This window comes from Phyllobates terribilis, unplaced genomic scaffold (assembly GCF_046119375.1).
Source record: "Phyllobates terribilis strain yellow unplaced genomic scaffold, ASM4611937v1 Scaffold_118__1_contigs__length_5260490, whole genome shotgun sequence".
Classification (NCBI taxonomy): domain Eukaryota; kingdom Metazoa; phylum Chordata; class Amphibia; order Anura; family Dendrobatidae; genus Phyllobates; species Phyllobates terribilis.
This window is the reverse complement of record NW_027362878.1, coordinates 4,934,042-4,941,154: the sequence shown is the minus strand read 5'-3', so window position 1 is coordinate 4,941,154 and position 7,113 is coordinate 4,934,042.

The window sequence follows — 7,113 nt, the reverse complement described above, 5'->3', positions numbered from 1 at the left end:
AATTTAATAAAGCATAGGTTAAAACAACATAAATCTAATTTAATAAAGCATAGGACAAAACAAGATTAATACAATTTAATAAAGCATAGGTTAAAACAACATAAATACAAGTTAATAAAGCGTAGGATAAAACAACATAAATACAATTTAATAAAGCATAGGATAAAACAATATAAATACAATTTAATAAAGCCTAGGATAAAACAACATAAATACAATTTAATAAAGCTTAGGATAAAACAACATAAATACAATTTATTAAAGCATAGGATAAAACAACATAAATACAATTTAATAAAGCATATGACAAAACAACATAAATACAATTTAATAAAGCATAGGATAAAACAACATAAATACAATTTAATAAAGCATAGGATAAAACAACATAAATACAATTTAATAAAGCATAGGATAAGCAACATAAATACAATTTAATAAAGTATAGGACAAAACAACATAAACACAATTTAATAAAGCATATGTTAAAACAACATAAATACAATTTAATAAAGCATAGGATAAAACAACATAAATACAATTTAATAAAGCATAGGATAAAACAACATAAATACAATTTAATAAAGCATAGGTTAAAACAACATAAATCCAATTTAATAAAGCATAGGACAAAACAACATAAATACAATTTAATAAAGCATAGGTTAAAACAACATAAATACAAGTTAATAAAGCGTAGGATAAAACAACATAAATACAATTTAATAAAGCATAGGATAAAACAATATAAATACAATTTAATAAAGCCTAGGATAAAACAACATAAATACAATTTAATAAAGCTTAGGATAAAACAACATAAATACAATTTATTAAAGCATAGGATAAAACAACATAAATACAATTTAATAAAGCATAGGACAAAACAACATAAATACAATTTAATAAAGCATAGGATAAAACAACATAAATTAAATTTAATAAAGCATAGGATAAAACAACATAAATACAATTTAAAAAAGCACAGGATAAAACAACATAAATAAAATTTAATAAAGCATAGGATAAAACAACATAAATAAAATTTAATAAAGCATAGGATAAAACAACATAAATACAATTTAATAAAGCATAGGATAACACAACATAAATAAAATTTAATAAAGCATAGGATAAAACAACATAAATACAATTTAATAAAGCATAGGATAAAACAACATAAATACAATTTAATAAAGCATAGGATAAAACAACATAAATACAATTTAATAAAGCATAGGTTAAAACAACATAAATACAATTTAATAAAGCATAGGATAAAACAACATAAATACAATTTAATAAAGCATAGGTTAAAACAACATAAATACAATTTAATAAAGCATAGTATAAAACAACATAAATTCAATTTAATAAAGCATAGGATAAAACAACATAAATACAATTTAGTAAAGCATAGGTTAAAACAACATAAATACAATTTAATAAAGCATATGTTAAAACAACATAAATACAATTTAATAAAGCATAAGATAAAACACCATGAATATAATTTAGTAAAGCATAAGATAAAACAACATGAATGCAATTTAATAAATCATAGGTTAAAACAACATAAATACAATTTAATAAAGCATAGGATAAAACAACATAAATACAATTTAATAAAGCATAGGATAAAACAACATAAATACAATTTAATAAAGCATAGGATAAGCAACATAAATACAATTTAATAAAGCATAAGATAAAACAACATGAATGTAATTTAGTAAAGCATAAGATAAAACAACATGAATACAATTTAATAAAGCATAGGTTAAAACAACATAAATACAATTTAATAAAGCATAGGATAAAACAACATAAATACAATTTAATAAAGCATAGGATAAAACAACATAAATACAATTTAATAAAGCATAGGATAAAACAACATAAATACAATTTAATAAAGCATAGGATAAAACAACATAAATAAAATTTAATAAAGCATAGGATAAAACAATATAAATACAATTTAATAAAGCCTAGGATAAAACAACATAAATACAATTTAATAAAGCTTAGGATAAAACAACATAAATACAATTTATTAAAGCATAGGATAAAACAACATAAATACAATTTAATAAAGCATAGGATAAAACAACATAAATACAATTTAATAAAGCATAGGATGAAACAACATAAATACAATGTAATAAAGCATAGGATAAAACAACATAAATACAATTTAATAAAGCATAGGATAAAACAACATAAATACAATTTAATAAAGCATAGGATAAAACAACATAAATAAAATTTAATAAAGCATAGGATAAAACAACATAAATACAATTTAATTAAGCATAGGATAAAACAGCATAAATAAAATTTAATAAAGCATAGGATAAAACAACATAAATACAATTTAATAAAGCATAGGATAAAACAACATAAATACAATTTAATAAAGCATAGGTTAAAACAACATAAATCCAATTTAATAAAGCATAGGATAAAACAATATAAATACAATTTAATAAAGCCTAGGATAAAACAACATAAATACAATTTAATAAAGCTTAGGATAAAACAACATAAATACAATTTATTAAAGCATAGGATAAAACAACATAAATACAATTTAATAAAGCATAGGATAAAACAACATAAATACAATTTAATAAAGCATAGGATGAAACAACATAAATACAATGTAATAAAGCATAGGATAAAACAACATAAATACAATTTAAAAAAGCATAAGATAAAACAACATAAATACAATTTAATAAAGCTTAGGATAAAACAACATAAATACAATTTATTAAAGCATAGGATAAAACAACATAAATACAATTTAATAAAGCATAGGATAAAACAACATAAATACAATTTAATAAAGCATAGGATAAACAACATAAATAAAATTTAATAAAGCATAGGATAAAACAACATAAATACAATTTAATAAAGCATAGGATAAAACAACATAAATACAATTTAATAAATCATAGGATAAAACAACATAAATACAATTTAATAAAGCATAGGTTAAAACAACATAAATACAATTTAATAAAGCATAGGATAAAACAACAAAAATACAATTTAATAAAGCATAGGTTAAAACAACATAAATACAATTTAATAAAGCATAGTATAAAACAACATAAATTCAATTTAATAAAGCATAGGATAAAACAACATAAATACAATTTAGTAAAGCATAGGTTAAAACAACATAAATACAATTTAATAAAGCATATGTTAAAACAACATAAATACAATTTAATAAAGCATAAGATAAAACAACATGAATATAATTTAGTAAAACATAAGATAAAACAACATGAATGCAATTTAATAAATCATAGGTTAAAACAACATAAATACAATTTAATAAAGCATAGGATAAAACAACATAAATACAATTTAATAAAGCATAGGATAAAACAACATAAATACAATTTAATAAAGCATAGGATAAGCAACATAAATACAATTTAATAAAGCATAAGATAAAACAACATGAATATAATTTAGTAAAGCATAAGATAAAACAACATGAATACAATTTAATAAAGCATAGGTTAAAACAACATAAATACAATTTAATAAAGCATAGGATAAAACAACATAAATACAATTTAATAAAGCATAGGATAAAACAACATAAATACAATTTAATAAAGCATAGGATAAAACAACATAAATACAATTTAATAAAGCATAGGATAAAACAACATAAATAAAATTTAATAAAGCATAGGATAAAACAACATAAATACAATTTAATTAAGCATAGGATAAAACAGTATAAATAAAATTTAATAAAGCATAGGATAAAACAACATAAATACAATTTAATAAAGCATAGGATAAAACAACATAAATACAATTTAATAAAGCATAGGTTAAAACAACATAAATCCAATTTAATAAAGCATAGGATAAAACAATATAAATACAATTTAATAAAGCCTAGGATAAAACAACATAAATACAATTTAATAAAGCTTAGGATAAAACAACATAAATACAATTTAATAAAGCATAGGTTAAAACAACATAAATACAATTTAATAAAGCATAGGATAAAACAACATAAATACAATTTAATAAAGCATAGGATAAAACAACATAAATACAATTTAATAAAGCATAGGATAAAACAACATAAATACAATTTAATAAAGCATAGGTTAAAACAACATAAATCCAATTTAATAAAGCATAGGACAAAACAACATAAATACAATTTAATAAAGCATAGGTTAAAACAACATAAATACAAGTTAATAAAGCGTAGGATAAAACAACATAAATACAATTTAATAAAGCATAGGATAAAACAATATAAATACAATTTAATAAAGCCTAGGATAAAACAACATAAATACAATTTAATAAAGCTTAGGATAAAACAACATAAATACAATTTATTAAAGCATAGGATAAAACAACATAAATACAATTTAATAAAGCATAGGACAAAACAACATAAATACAATTTAATAAAGCATAGGATAAAACAACATAAATACAATTTAATAAAGCATAGGTTAATACAACATAAATACAATTTAATAAAGCATAGGTTAAAACAACATAAATACAATTTAATAAAGCATAGGATAAAACAACATAAATACAATTTAATAAAGCATAGGATAAAACAACATAAATCAAATTTAATAAAGCATAGGATAAAACAACATAAATAAAATTTAATAAAGCATAGGATAAAACAACATAAATACAATTTAATAAAGCATAGGATAAAACAACATAAATACAATTTAATAAAGCATAGGATAAAACAACATAAATACAATTTAATAAAGCATATTTTAAAACAACATAAATACAATTTAATAAAGCATAGGTAAAAACAACATAAATACAATTTAATAAAGCATAGGACAAAACAACATAAATACAATTTAATAAAGCATAGGTTAAAACAACATAAATACAATTTAATAAAGCATAGGATAAAACAACATAAATACAATTTAATAAAGCATAGGATAAAACAACATAAATACAATTTAATAAAGCACAGGATAAAACAACATAAATACAATTTAATAAAGCATATGATAAAACAACATAAATACAATTTAATAAAGCATATATTAAAACAACATAAATACAATTTAATAAAGCATAAGATAAAACAACATGAATATAATTTAGTAAAGTATAAGATAAAACAACATGAATACAATTTAATAAAGCATAGGTTAAAACAACATAAATACAATTTAATAAAGCATAGGATAAAACCGTATAAATACAATTTAATAAAGCACAGGATAAAAAAACATAAATGCAATTTAATAAAGCATAGGATAAAACAACATAAATATGATTTAATAAAGCATAGGTTAAAACAACATAAATACAATTTAATAAAGCATAGGTTAATACAACATAAATATAATTTAATAAAGCATAGTATAAAACAACATAAATTCAATTTAATAAAGCATAGGATAAAACAACATAAATACAATTTAATAAAGCATAGGATAAAACAACATAAATACAATTTAGTAAAGCATAGGTTAAAACAACATAAATACAATTTAATAAAGCATATGTTAAAACAACATAAATACAATTTAATAAAGCATAAGATAAAACAACATGAATATAATTTAGTAAAGCATAAGATAAAACAACATGAATACAATTTAATAAAGCATAGGTTAAAACAACATAAATACAATTTAATAAAGCATAGGATAAAACAACATAAATACAATTTAATAAAGCATAGGATAAAACAACATAAATACAATTTAATAAAGCATAGGATAAACAACATAAATACAATTTAATAAAGTATAGGACAAAACAACATAAATACAATTTAATAAAGCATAGGTTAAAACAACATAAATACAATTTAATAAAGCATAGGATAAACACCATAAATACAATTTAATAAAGTATAGGACAAAACAACATAAATACAATTTAATAAAGCATATGTTAAAACAACATAAATACAATTTAATAAAGCATAGGATAAAACAACATAAATACAATTTAATAAAGCATATGTTAAAACAACATAAATACAATTTAATAAAGTATAGGACAAAACAACATAAATACAATTTAATAAAGCATAGGTTAAAACAACATAAATACAATTTAATAAAGTATAGGACAAAACAACATAAATACAAGTTACTAAAGCGTAGGATAAAACAACATAAATACAATTTAATAAAGCATAGGATAAAACAACATAAATACAATTTAATAAAGCCTAGGATAAAACAACATAAATACAATTTAATAAAGCTTAGGATAAAACAACATAAATACAATTTATTAAAACATATGATAAAACAACATAAATTCAATTTAATAAAGCATAGGATAAAACAACATAAATACAATTTAAAAAAGCACAGGATAAAACAACATAAATAAAATTTAATAAAGCATAGGATAAAACAACATAAATAAAATTTAATAAAGCATAGGATAAAACAACATAAATACAGTTTAATAAAGCATAGGATAAAACAACATAAATAAAATTTAATAAAGCATAGGATAAAACAACATAAATACAATTTAATAAAGCATAGGATAAAACAACATAAATACAATTTAATAAAGCATATGTTAAAACAACATAAATACAATTTAATAAAGCATAGGATAAAACAACATAAATACAATTTAATAAAGCATAGGATAAAACAACATAAATACAATTTAATAAAGCATAGGAAAAAACAACATAAATAAAATTTAATAAAGCATAGGTTAAAACAACATAAATCTAATTTAATAAAGCATAGGACAAAACAAGATTAATACAATTTAATAAAGCATAGGTTAAAACAACATAAATACAAGTTAATAAAGCGTAGGATAAAACAACATAAATACAATTTAATAAAGCATAGGATAAAACAATATAAATACAATTTAATAAAGCCTAGGATAAAACAACATAAATACAATTTAATAAAGCTTAGGATAAAACAACATAAATACAATTTATTAAAGCATAGGATAAAACAACATAAATACAATTTAATAAAGCATATGACAAAACAACATAAATACAATTTAATAAAGCATAGGATAAAACAACATAAATACAATTTAATAAAGCGTAGGATAAAACAA